Source organism: Seriola aureovittata, chromosome 5 (assembly GCF_021018895.1).
Source record: "Seriola aureovittata isolate HTS-2021-v1 ecotype China chromosome 5, ASM2101889v1, whole genome shotgun sequence".
Taxonomy (NCBI): Eukaryota; Metazoa; Chordata; class Actinopteri; order Carangiformes; family Carangidae; genus Seriola; species Seriola aureovittata.
This window is the reverse complement of record NC_079368.1, coordinates 25,496,517-25,510,940: the sequence shown is the minus strand read 5'-3', so window position 1 is coordinate 25,510,940 and position 14,424 is coordinate 25,496,517. Positions and strand designations below refer to the sequence as shown.

The window sequence follows — 14,424 nt, the reverse complement described above, 5'->3', positions numbered from 1 at the left end:
TCATATATTGAAAAAAGAATCCAAATATGTACATGTTAACAAGGTTAAAGCTTTCATTGGAAGGTGTCTTTAAGGTTTAGGCTTATCTCAAGAAAAAGAAATATTATTATTATTATATTTAAAAAAAAAAAAAAAAAAAATCACACATTATACACTTCTAAGATGTCTATTTCTATTCATGACTCTGCATGGACATGTTTAATGCATACATGTTTGTTTTTGCAGGATATTTAAGTAAACACCCAAAGACTCATGAGCTGGTGTGATCACAGGAAGTCTGACTGTACGCAGCACAGGTGACATAATCAGTGTCTGTGTCCTGAACTCACCTACAGTAATCTCCTCATGGCACAGATTACATTGCCCTACATACAGTAGGTCCATGGTCTAGAGAAACCGCTGATGGTTCAGTCCAGACTTTGCTGGTACTATGCAGCACTGTGCACCAGGCACACAAAGACGGCCTTGTGCTGATGCAACAAAAGGCAACAGAGAACATCAAACACATCTGTAGAGGGAACACCCCCACTGAAGGCCAGAGGCAAATCCCGCTCTGTGTGCGCGTCTGTGCTTGTGTATTTGTTTGTGTGTGTGTCTGCTAATGATGCATCGGAGTGTGTGTGTGGCTTTATCGCGCACACTTTCCCCACGCTGCTGGACTCGGTGTCCCTGTGTGGGCCCCACAGAGGGGTTGGCTGTGTCCTCTGGATAATCAGCTGGTGAAGGCCTTGATCAGCATTGCAGCCCTTTCTACGTCAGAGAACAGATACACTGGGCCCAGAACTGCTCCGATTGCAAGGCTGTCTGGAGGAAGTCCAGAGCAAGAAGTGGGTCTTGTTCACAGTTTAATCTTTAGAGGGGGTAACAGGGTAACCCCCCCCCCACAAGAATGAGTAATAATATCCCCCACACATACAGATTTCATTTGCTTTCATGGTTCCTACAGTCACCCTCTTCTTACTCCCTCTCCTCCTTTATGCTTCTAAAGCTCTGCAGTAAACAAAAGGCCTTTTAAAGAAGATTTTATAAAAATTGCATAATCCAATAATATTAGTTTAAACTGTAACGGGGTGTGGTAGGACCCAATTGCAGCTCAACCAGCCAGGGGAATAGTTGGTAATGCCTTTTTATTAATGAACCAGCAGAGATATTGCACACAGGTGGTTATTGGGGATGGAGGAAGGTGTCCGGGGCCGGGGCTGGAGATGCCGTGTTGCGGAGCAGGTGAGTGGAGCGGGTTGGGGCGGCTGACACACGCAGGGACGAGTTGGTGGGAAGGCAACGGTACCGTTAGGGAACAGGGTGGAGACGTAGTCGTAGTCGGTGCAGGAGGATCGGAACCAGGTGAGCGGTCAGCGGGGCGGGCAGACGAACCAGGAAGGAGCAGGCAGGCGGATAATCGGAGTCAAACAAAGGATCAGGAAACCAGCAGGGAAGCACTCACGTTGCAACGTCGGAGCTGGAGAGCGCCAAACAGCCACAGGGGCAGGCAGACGGGGACCAAGAAGTGCACAGGCAGAACTCGTGGTCGGGGACAGAAGGCTGAGGCGTTTACCGGGTCAGGGACGAGTCAGAGTCGATACAGGGAAGTCAGTCCGGGGATGAACGCTGGAAAGTCTTGCATGATACTAAGAACAATCTGGCAAAGAGCGAGTGAACCGGGGATGCATATATAGCCTACTGGCCTGATTGGAGATAGAGTGCACCTGGGGGCAACAGGTGAGGACAGTGAGGCTGATTAGGAGGTGCGGCAGAGTGGAGAGTGAGGCAGGGGCATAGCAGGCTGTGACATAAACAGTATATCACATCGTTATTTGCAGTGCTGTCATAGCTACCCCGTCACACTGTCATGTGGGACCACAAGACTAATTTGAGTATATGAGAGTCATGTTATTCAGGTGGTGCTAGACAGTGATCGTCACTGTGCTGAGAGGCTGAGCTGTCCTGTGTGGTTCAGGGGTATGACAGCAAGATGAGGCAGCGTGAAGTGGGCAGGTCACAATAAAAGGAGAAGAGGAGGGCAGTGGGAGGTATTTCAAAAAACCGATGATGTCTTCTTTAAATTTTATATTAAATCTGAACATGTCAGATGGGGATGTTGTTAGTCATGTTATTATCCACTTCCTGTTTACATACGGCTATAGACATGGTGAGATAAACTCATAGAGGTCAGGAAAAAATGATATTTCAAACACGTGGATTTTGCTGCGAAAATGTCAATAAAAGCTGCTTAGAGTCAGTGTAAGAAAAAAAAAGAAAAGATTAAAGTAAATCATTTTGATGGCACAAGTTTTAGTTTGTAGATGATAGTTGGTTAAGACGATCTTCAAAGTTTATAGTAGCTATAATGAATATAGTCTATCAACCTTTTCAAAAACCCCTCAGTGATGCATAAGGTAAATTTTCATTTAACATCCAATAATCAAGCTAATATCACATCATCCATACCTTCAAAATCCCCAAAGAGACATAAATACATACATAACCATGTCTCATTCTGGTCAAGAAGGAAAAATAACTGCTCTAAAGCAAGCTTTTCTTTTATTATACACATTTGTTTCCTCTCGAATCACAGGAAATATCAAGAAACAACACACTGTCTTTATTCATAGCCAGGTGTTCAAAAATAGACACGGTATTTCGGGTGCTGATGAGTCACTGGAATTTCACATGTACATGTTCCCATTTGTTCCCTTTGGACTTCTATGTTAAGAAATCCCATCTTATTCACAGATCCGTCAGATCAGATTCACTCTGCTCTTCCTATGCCTGTAGAACAACAAAACAGAGCAATAGAAATAAATCACTGGTACTTTTTGAGCAGGTGTTTATGAATCAGGATTTTTACTGGCAACAGGCATGCTTTTGCAAATACATTTGAGATTCCACAGCTGAGTTCAGCATGCAGTTGTGATTTTCTGAATGACTAGACCAACAATACAAGTTAGTTTGAAAAAGCGACATGCTCTCAACCACCAGTACACCTACATTATTACACCATGCAAGCCAAACCATGCACCTTTTAGTAATTAGTCTTGTAAACGTGATTGTAAAATGTTTTCAACAGGAATTTAAATAGTTTTCTGTAATCTATATATTTTGTTCAACCCCTCTGTTAGAAATATGCCGAAAAACTAAAGTACAGCATGGACACGGTCAGGTCGTGTGGTTGCTGCTCATTTATCTGTGGCTCTGCTTATGACAGGATGGGGACAATTGTTGGCCTGGATCTGTAGAACTATTTGCTTGGAGACATATGGTTTTGCCCCACATTCTGTTTCCAGGCCTATCGCAAAGGCAAAAAAAAAAAAAATCTCACAATCAAGCAAGCAAACAAGCCAACAAGCACAAAGGGCCTCAGGCTGAACGAGGTGCACCTAATATAGAAAACATAAATGGTGTACAGAGGCTTATTTTGAAAGTCATTGACACTTTTCTAACAATGTGAGGAACAATGTTTGCTTGCCCTGTGATGATGGCATTTGAAAAGATGTTATTTCTAAGTATTCGAGAGGGAGTGTTGCAATGTGGATGACACAAAAAATAAAGTGCATGAACTGCACATACAGTGGGACTTGGGCAGACAAGCATGCAGTTCTTTATCGTCCATTTGTGAAGACCGTGTCTCCACTGCGCCTAATAATTCCTAATGAGCTTGATCAATATGCATTATTGTCTTGACATTTGAGAACAGAGCAGTCAGATGGAATTTGATGTGTTAATGTGAAGTATGACTGCCACGCTCAGCCAAGACAACAAAAGATTCATTGTGTATCTATGTCTCCAGTGTGATATGCAATATTTAACACATAAATGAAATTCTAATCCTAAGGCAATACAATAATTAATTAACATACTGTATGTATATTCTGGTGAGTACACACAATGTGAGATAAAAATAACAACTCATTCTGTGAACAGCTGATGCAGATATTCATCAGCAGGGGATTTTTTCTGCACATGCTGCAGACAGGAGAGTCAGCAGCAACAGCACAGGGATTTTTCTCTCTTTCTAGAAGGTTGCTGAACCAGTAACTAGTACCAAATCAATGCTTAGACTATGGGTGGTTACAGTTGTAGCTATATTAGACTTAACTACAAAGAAGCACTAAACATGTGTACGTAAACTCCGCTTCGACCAACTCTTCGTTTCTCCCTCTTTCATTCCTCCGTAAGAATACACACATCAGGGGAGTTGTTACGTGCAACAACAGAGCTGTGTTGCCCTGTGCAGATGCCATGTGACAGTTCAGGTTTCCTTTCTGAGCCGCTATATGCGAGCATACGCAGACAGAGGCTGAGCGCCCTGCCAAACAAGCAGCATGATGTGTCCCCGTGCTCCCATTAAGTTACACAACCTCGGATCACACAGTCAAATGGTACGCTGCGAACAGGCACCGAGAAAACGTGTACACTGCGGTGATGTTGTGGCCACAGGAGCTCTGGTGCTGGTGCATCTTATTCCAGCAGTTAGTTCATTTTGCATATTGCAAGTCAGTAGATGATTAGATGGCGTGAAAACAAGACAACCCTGCTCCAGTGCCCACACAAAGCAGGTTTATGGTGTTTCAGTGTGACAAATTGACTTTATGTAAGGGTTGTAGCAGACTCTATGGACATAATTCACCATAATTGGTAGCTTGCTGTGCTGTATGTTCTCTACGCACAGTTATTCTGTGTGCTTTCCTGTGTTGCAGCTAGAAGAAAGAACTTGTCCATCACTGTTTCCCTGCAATCTCTACAAGGTTAAGCTTCTCTTACACGATATGGAAGCGTTTGGGCCACACGCTCTTTAGGTATAATCTGTTGAAAGATGCGCCCATACATCCACATCGACACACTGTCTACGTCAAACTCACCGCCTCAAACCACACACAAGTGCCACACTGGTTTCTGAGCATACCATCTGACATTCTTGTGACTGTGTCGCTTCAAATTATAGTCACACGTGTAGCTTCTCAATATCGTGACTGCAACGATCTTGGGCTTGCTGCTTTTTTTGAGACAACCTTCAACCTTAAAGTGAGATATTGTAGCTTTTGAAAGAAATAAAAAAAAAAAGAAAAATTAAATTAAATATATTATAAAAAGTTAAAATGTACAATATAAGAACTTCATTCAATATGCTTGCTGCAGTAGCCTTTATTGGTACCCATTCATTCCAACAACATTTTTTTGCCTACCGAGCAAATATTGGTTTGCTTCTGAGTTGTATTACCTGCCGTGTCATAACCGTCTCTGTTTCTTACTGTTGCTGGTTCTCTGTCTCCATCAGTGGCGCAAACTCACGTGCCAAAGTTCATCAAACTGAGGGATCTATGGGGGAAATGCTTTCTGGCCCTGTAGGGAATTTTATTTTTTTTATTTTCTATAATGTGACAACGCTATGGTTTAGGAACAAAAACTACTTGGTTAGGATTTAGATTTCATTTTTCTTGTGGCCACAGTGGCTCACTTTCAGGCACAATATATAAAAGTATAGCAAACATACTTTATATGTAAGTGCTTTGTAAATACTACAGTGGAATGAAGGATCTCCCACTACGCATATATTTTGAACATTACATCATCAGCAGGCAAGCCGATGAAGAGCGTTTCATAACATTCACTTTGTAGCTTCCTCGGATTCTAAAGCCAAAAGGAATTTCTCTACAAATCTTCAGAGGTTCCTTTTCATACAATACACAAGCCTACGTGTGTCTCAACAGTATAAGTGCTGTTGTATATCACTCTTTATCTAAGAGACCATCCGGAAGACAGGGATTTGCTCTTCCTTTGGCGATATACAACCCTCAGATAAATCTGAAAGAATAATATCCAATTCATAAGTGGAAATGGACGCGGAAACATGACATCATGACATCTTCTCCTGCCTAGTATCTGTAATCTCCCCGAAACAGGAGATACAGAGCATACAGAGATAGGTAGTACAGTACAGCAGTCAGAGACAACATCACACTTCTGACTTCTCCTTGCATAAACCCTCACAGCTCATCATCTCCCCATATGAATCAGCCATTATCTCATAACCAGCACCGTATTCTTAGACAAGAGCCCATTCTCCATGTGTCTTAGGGCTGCCTTGTTGTTAGAGAAAAGGCCAGGCACTCACAGTCTGTGCAGACTCTTGGTCTGTGAGGAGAGGAGATTAAGCTGTGTGTGTGTGTGTGTGTGTGTATTGTGTTCATATCAGATGAGAATGACTGCAGCATAGTGAAGGCCTGGTGTGTTATTGGCATTAGAGGGACCACTCATATTCACTACAGCATTTAAAAAAAAAACATATCCTATCCTCTGATTGAGGATATCCTCTTTTTCCAAGCTTAGAAAGTTTCTTTAAGCAATTTGAAAGGTTAAAATACACAGAGGCCTATTGCAAGACATAATAATATAAATCATTTAGAAAAATACACCACAATTATATTGCAGTGTTTTGTACTTTTTCATCTTAACATGATACTATAAAGCACAAACATTACAGTATCATTATCAACATTTCTTTCCCTCTGAAGAGCAAGTTATTGAGTTCATTGGGGTTAGATAATGCTCCTCCTGTCCCTGACAGTCAAACTGTCCTTTACTCACTAGGAGGCCTGTGGAGGGGGTTAACAATTCCTGCTTTTTGCTGCACATCTATCACCAACTGTACAAAACCCACCAGAAACCAGATCCTTTTTCAGGCAGCTGTCGCGTGCAGCTGGTAACCCGAGACTGGGCTCTCCAAGAGGCTTTTAATTCCACACATGTGGCACTACCTGTCCAGTGTGGATTTGAAGATTTTATGCGCGTGGGGCAGCTGCTGTGGCTCGTAAGACATGATAAGCAGGGAAAAAAAGGAAAAAAAAAAGGGAGGGAGAGAGACTGTAAAAGTACCCCTCTTAGATCTTAAACTTAAAACTCCATTCATATACTTTGGCTATTCAACCATTCAGTTATCCCGCGATCCATTTCTGGTGATTAGCCACATGTGTCTGGACATGTCAGGGAAAGGGAGAATGAGTAAAGGGGAGATCTGTCACCCCAAGTGTGTGTCTGTGTTTATGAAACTTTACCACTGACTGCTGCCACACAGTAGGTCCCCTAGAGGCCCTGCACAGAGGGTTTAGTGAGCTGATGGATGTGGTTGAGGAGGACAGAGGTGGGGGGTGGGGGGGTAGCATGACGATGGAGATAACTACTGTTAAGAGAAAGTACTGTTTAATGTGACTGCTTGATAATGTTTTGAATTACACTGTACGTACAGACCTTATTTGCATCGTGCATTTGAATTAAAGTTAAATTAAAGAGAGAAGTGAAGGAAAAGCCTGGACTTGGCTCGCTGAGATCTCCTGCTCTTTCACCTCTTTGAAGTGCCAGACTCACTGCAGAGACGCTCTCGCAGTTATGATTCAGAGGCGTACTTTGGGGTTTCCTGGAAAGAAATTCTCCGCTTATGCAGTCAGAAGATTTTGTTCTGAATTACAGATTGGACAGTTTATCTCGGTTTATTGTATCTGTCTGAGAAAGGTTTGTTTTCTTCCAAAGAGCGCAGAAAGTGAGGAGAGTTTTCACACCGCTGAGTGGATTAGTTGGACCTCTGTCAGCAAAACAACTCAACAGTAAATAACTGTGCAAACAGTAAAATAATAATAATAATAATAAAAAAAGAACTGAACAACAACTGAACTTACAGCGTTTTTATTTGACAGGAACATGTTGTTTCTTTCGTTCCACCGGAGAGGAGAGAGACAGGGAGTGCTACTTGGAAAGCAAGAGACACTGAGTACTACTACTAAGAAAGTAACAGTATCCTGGTCGGGCCGCTGCCGGGCAGCAAGTTCGCCTCTATTTACAGGAATGAGCACAACACTGTTGCACTGGAGATTTTTTTCTCAGGAGCATTAACATTGCATTCACCTCCACTTAACTCTTACCACCTCTACTTCCTCAGTTTAATTATGCTGTGTGGGAGGGCATGCACGGTTAGGCTACTTAGACTGTATTTGTTAGGGGGCATATAAAGTTTATATGAGGAGGTAGGATTAGCTGCAGAGAGACTGTGAGTGTGAATATTCTTCCGACCGAGGACTTCCGACCCCTTTTTGTCAGCAGATTACTCACTCTGCAGCTGGTTGTAGGCTTCACTGATATATACTCAGCTGGACTCTACTTCCCCTGCCCTCCTCTCCCTCAGCACAGTTTATGGTCTGGTCTGGCAGCCACTTCAAACAGGCATTGCCTGCGAGTGAGGAGGGAAATGCAGGTGACTGGGACAATTTGGGACGTTTTGATGCAGTTCTGTCTCACACAAGCTTCACTCTTGAGCAGGCCCTCTGCCTGCCTTGTGGTCACGCTGTTTAACCTTTGTTCAAGAGATGCTGCCCAAGAGGTCCTTAACCCATATTCAACTTCTCTTGCCGGGCCTGCATTCGCCCCCGTTGCTCCCTTCACCCTCAATATCCCCTCCTTTTATATAATGGATTTTAAAGTATTGTAAATAATTATGTTTTTTTCAAATAAGATCCCAATGTGAAATCCAGGTCAATGTCTGGCCTCACATAACGAAAAAGGCCCGAGGCTGTTCTCCACAGTGTCTCTGAACAGAAACACTCAGTTTCGTTGGACTACATCATCTCAACTCAAGAACCACTTTACTGCTGTTTTTTTTTTCTGGAGCTTTTGACCACATCTCATCTTCATTAGGAGTTTGGTCCGTTGTCATGGAGACAGCTCAGTTGTCATCATGTAAGGTAAGTGTAGAACCTCACGTGATAACAGGTTGTGGAGATTGTAGGTAAACCCTGTTTCTGTTCAGTGATGGTCTTCAGCGTCTTTCTTCAGCCATGGACTCTCTCCCAGCAGTATAGCTTCCAAACCGCCAGGGGCAGCACGGAGCACAATGCCGGTCAGCAGCTCTCAAGTCAGTGAGCGAGAAACAAATTGTCATGGATGTTAAAACTTTTGTATTGTTTGTGTTGACTTTAATGTGAATCATGTGAGCTCCATCAGAGAAAGTGAAGTATTTGTTACTTAACGCTGATCTCACACTGACATTTTGAATCCTAATGGGTTGTTAAGAACTCTGAGTGCATATTGTCAATACTCTTCCATTAAGGAATGTAATGAGCAATGAATGCCTGAGATGACTGGGTGAGTCAGATTGTAATGTACAGTGTGATGGTCCTGGATCAGAGCTATAGCTTTCAGGTTCTTAAAAGAAAGTTTTGGAAAGAAGTTGACTTTTACACCATAAAACCTGTAATCCATCACCCCCGACTCTCCCTCTCTCTCCCTCTTCACAGAGCTGGCCAGTGGTGGAGAACAGGATGTAGGTAAGTTCTGCTCTGCTGAGAAGGGGGATGTCTGGCTCATATTAGACAGTGTTTGAGTTCTAGGTTTTTGCCGCTGACGATCACATCAAAGTGACTTCGCATTAGCCAGCAGCAATAAAAATCCCACTTCAGTGAGTTGTCTGCTTTTAACATGTTTATACTCGGGCATTAAGTGTTTAAGATTAAAGCCGGTGCAACACAGAAAAAAAAGAAATCATGAAATAATATGCTGCGTCTTAAACTTTCTGCTTCTCAAAGGAGGCCCTTAATGTGTGATGATGTTCCACCAACAGTGACTCAAGATTATTTTGCTTTGTGCATTGGGAGGGTATTTAGGGAGGTTAAGCTTATCTGCCCTTCTAATGTGATTAATCCTCCAGTAAATGTATCATTTGATAAAGGATTACTCTCTATCTCTTTGTTATCTTTTCACTCAGAGAGGATCTTCCAAAGCTCAAATGCATCAACTAATCTATATCCAAAAATGATTCAATAACGGAGCTGTGTTCAGACAAAAGCACTGTATGCTACCGGTCTGGATTTAGATGACACTAGATCACTAACATTATTTTAACTCACTCATCTCTTTAACAAAGACCAAAACTCCCTGACATATGATCAAAGGACTTGCTCGTCTTAAGATCCTTTTTTTCTCTCTGTCTTTCAAACTTCAAAGCTCTCAAACATCTTACACACTTCTGCTTAACAGAAAAAAAGAAAAAAAAAGAAGAGAAAAGAAAAAGAGAAAAAAAAGGGCACTAGCCGTGTGGCTGCTCCCAGAGGCAGAATGGTGAAAGCTGGCAGCAAACATGAACACAGCTAATAATACCTCAGCTGAACTGACAGAGAACGTGCTCGCAGCTCCTTTCCTGTCTTTCTACCTTCCTGTCAGTCTTTCTCTTTCTCTTTCCCTTTCTCTCTGTTGTGCCGCTCTCTGTATTTTGTGAAGGTGACAGCACGGTGAGTCAGCTTGGACTTTCCAGCCTCTTCTCTGATCTCTCTGGAACTCACGCTGCCTTTCCAAGCATCTGCTTCAAACACACACACGCGCACGCACACACACACGCACACACACGTACACACACACACAAACACAGTCCTCAGCATTCACTGCTTTCTCCCTTTTCTGCGAAAGACCAAATTTCACACAGGTATTTAACATCTCACCTTCTCTTTTCTCTTCAATACTCGACTTCTTTCCCTGAAGCAGTGGTCATTAACCCATCTGAAGGGTGAAGACCACTGGAATCGCCCCTGGGTTGGGTTGAGGATTAGGGCGCCTCCCGGACAGCCTCATGTCACAGGGGAGTGTGAGGCTGATCTTTCACCTTTGCTGTCCTGTGTCTCAGTTTCCGCCACGGGGCTCGGGCTCTGGCGTGGATAGGTTGAGTGTACTGTTACTTGGGTGTGAGAGTGTGCCAATGCGGAGCTCAGTTTCACACCTAAACCTGCACCCTATCTGAGAAATACTGAGTGTTTCTTAGATATGGCAGAGAAAACAAAACACATACCTGAGCTGCAGTAAGCCAGCTCTTGGGGTTAAGGAGATGGTGTTGAATCCTCTAATGCAGTAACATGTGCATGTGCACTGTGGTGCACACATGCTAAGAGCAAGTGCACAAGCAGAGTAATTTTACTCAAATTCTATTTAAAAAAAAAAAAAAGCAAAGCTGTTCTGTCATGCAAAAAGTATATTCATCTTTCCAGAGAACTTCATGCAGTGTTTTGTTTTCCATCAGATGTTGTTGTGCAGATGTGTCAGATGTGATTGCTGCTTGCTACATTCATTTCATTTCATGACGAAATCAATAAAATTTGTGTCCATGTTGTCAGCAAAACGATGCCTTTCCATGCACATGTAAGCACACGCCTATCGTGTACACGCATGTCTATTGAGTGATCAATCTTGTTAAACCAGCACTCAGAAGGTGGATGAAGCAGTTCTCGTTGTCAATATTTCTCAGGCTATTGACTTACAGTAGTTTGTAGTATGACCTTCATTTTTACAGCTCTAACGTGAGTTAGCGGATGGAACCACTGTCCAGCTCTCTCCTTATTTACACAGTGTATATAAAATTTAGCACTGTTTTGATTTTAACGCAGGCTTCAGTATATGCACAGCTGGGTCTTCTGTCCAGTGTTTGCACCAAACATTCATACACCCATGACACACACTCACACACACACACACACAGACACACACACACACACAGGGACATGCACCTGTCTCTGTTGCAGTAATCTTACGGTAAAAGAGTTTTTATTACAAGACTTAATTGCTGCCTCGAGCCACTGTAAACTTGCTAGCGTGTCAACTTGGTGTTCGTGCATCTCTGTGTGCATGTGTGCGTGAACGTGTTTTTTTCTCTGCGCTGTGTGTCTACTCCTCCTTTTGTGATGCCTGCAAGTTTAAGAAAACAGCTGAACCAATTAAAATAAATAAAAAGTGTGCGGTTTTGTTGCAGGTTTTTCAGGATTAGTGAGATTTTGTTGGGGGTGCAACACAAACGCATAACATGAAGACACAGAAGGGCTATGAGGAAGGATTAAATAAACAAGTATGAATTTTATCATCATGTGTGTGTGTGTGTTTTAATAAGTTGGTCGCCATGATGACAATATGCATCTATTTCTTCAGTGCCATAATAATGCCATCTGTAAGTGCTCAGCATTTTCAACAGTAAATCAAGCTGTCAGCAAAAATGTCTATTGCGTGTTCAAGTGCTCCAACAAGCTCATACACACCTTTACACTGACAGTCTCATAGCATCATGGGAAGTGCTTCTCCGCCCAGGAGGTCGTGCATTACGTCCTCAGCATGTTCGACAGTTGAATCATGCAGATTAGATCAGCCAGTTAGCACACAACCATGTACACAAAGAGATGATGGTGGTCCGAGTGGTCTGTACAGGAAAGACAGGTTCTCCCTCCAACTGCAATTACCCGCTCTGTTGCTGTAAATATAGGGATGTGGTCTTGTGGTTAAATCAGGGCTTTGGGAGTTGCAGACAGGTAGGCTGATGATGGGTCGGCAGTGAGGGTCCTCGACAGGTAGATGCAGGTACCAAGTTAGATAGCAAGGTAGACAGATTGTTATCAGCCATGCAGCGACCTGTGTTGTTGTAAGTGCAAACAGTGAAGATAGGGAAGTAGAATGACAGAGACACTCCTGAAAGTCTATTCTGTTTGTGTTTAGGCACATGCAAGACATCCATATGTGTATGTTTACATACACAACAGCAGAAGCGTGTACTTTATTTGACATGAACAGGTGTGTGTGTGTGTGTGTGTGTGTGTGTGTGTGTGTGTGTGTGTGTGTGCGTGTACATGTATCCTTTTAGTTTTCAGTATTTTTCCCAACCAGTCTGTCATCTTAGAACCCAGTCTACAGATTGTAGTGGAAACAAACAGTGGAATGTGTCAGGAAAGCCAGGCCATGTGTCCAAGTTCCTCTGTGTTAAAGGTCATCACAATCAGCTGGCACACTTTCTTTCTGCTTGTTAATAACCAGTCTGTGGTAATTAGGGGCATTACTGGTGGCTGCATGGTTTTCATCAGTATGCTGATGGAAATATACTTGTAGTCTAAGCTAGCAAAGGTTTGTCAGTGCTTTATGTGTTTTATGATTATCTGTCATTTAGTGATTGATTGTCAAGAAGGCGATTAATGACGTTCCTGGCTGTCAACATTTTTGTCCTTAAAATAAAGGAGGATGTTTCACTGGGTTATCGGAGGATGTTTAAGGATAAAAAAAAAGGCTTAACATGTTAGAGGGCATGACAAGTTGCAAAATTTTACTGTTATATGGGTAAAAATGTACATTTTTACTTGGTATACTTTAGCTCTGCCTTTGATTTGATATGGTGCAGCCCCAGCACACACTCATTCTGTAACTTTTCATTCCTTGTCCAATTGCTGAACCGAAGCTGTCATATCAAAACATCTATATTTTCTTTCCTCTTGTTGTAAATGGTGGACTTCCTTGCTTTTAAAGTCAGCTCCAAATAAACACATTAACACATGCTGCATCCTGTTTACTTTGTAATTACCTAGTTTCCGTTTATATCTGCCAAATACACAGAAGTCCCCACAAAGCTTCCTGAGAGCTGAGGGTGGAATTAACCTCTATTTACCGATGTGTTTTCTGAGGATTACCTGTAGTGGATGCAGCTGTTAACAAAATAATAAGAGCATTGCATCCCAGGTGTTGCTTTCGATCCAAACTGTTCTAGAACTGAAGTTAATGGTAAACAGTTGACTGATTTGTAGACATAGCTCATCACACATGTACAAATATAGTCTTAACCTTAAAGTATCACGCAGGTCCCAAGTTACTGTTGTGAGAATCAAGTAAGCCACCCACTGATACAATTATTATTTTTTAATATAATTTTTTACCTCCACAATGGAGTATGTGTTTTCACCCGTGTCTGTTTATCTTTCAGTACGATTACCAAAAAGTACGGAACCCATTAGCACCAAACCTCGTGGAGGGATGGATCATGTGCCAAGGAAGAACCCATTCAATTCTGGTGCAGATGTGGTTAAAGGGACAGAGTCAGGAATTGTTTTAGCGCTTTCCTGAGTGCCATTCTTGTTATTACTATTACTATATATTTCTATGTGGAACCTGCATTGTGCCATGTTTTCTTTTCTCCCCCCAATCCAAATTTTGATATTTTTGGACTAACCCTCCCCCATAGTAGCTGCTTCTGCGTTAACCTCTGCTGGTCTGTCGCGTCCCGGTAGTTTGCCAGGGTTCTGGGCATCAAAGTAGAAATCATGTTTCAAGAGCAAAACGTAACTTCTCAATATTCAGAAAAGTGCAAATATTTAATAAAAAAAAGTCAAGTCCATTCGAGCCATCTATCTCTGGTCTAAGTCAGGTCTCAAGTCATGAATACCAGGTCAAAGTCAAGTTGAGTCTTTTATCAGTGTTGGTCAAGCAAGTCTCATGTCCTCAAATTTGTGACTCAAGTCCCCCACATCTGCATAATAGCAATAGATAAAATAATATTCACAGGATTCAAGTCTTTAGATGTAATCCCCTAAAATACAAGGATAATATCAAGATGATGGAAAAGTCCAAATTAGATTCAGATTTTCAGACTGT

General features: G+C 42.3%; 1 long non-coding RNA gene across 2 annotated transcripts; it reads right to left on the bottom strand.

Annotated features, from left to right (window-relative positions):
* Positions 1–2,522: 2,522 nt before the first annotated feature.
* LOC130169114 (uncharacterized) lies at positions 2,523–10,735 on the bottom strand. Of its 2 annotated transcripts, XR_008827797.1 has the most exons (3): positions 10,479–10,735; positions 8,101–8,218; positions 2,523–2,769 (listed from the first exon to the last, which is right to left on the bottom strand). It is a non-coding gene; the product is annotated as an uncharacterized LOC130169114 (long non-coding RNA). The 2 variants fall into 2 exon arrangements; XR_008827796.1 differs by lacking the exon at positions 10,479–10,735 and having other exon boundaries at positions 8,101–9,229.
* Between the last annotated feature and the right edge of the window lie 3,689 nt (positions 10,736–14,424).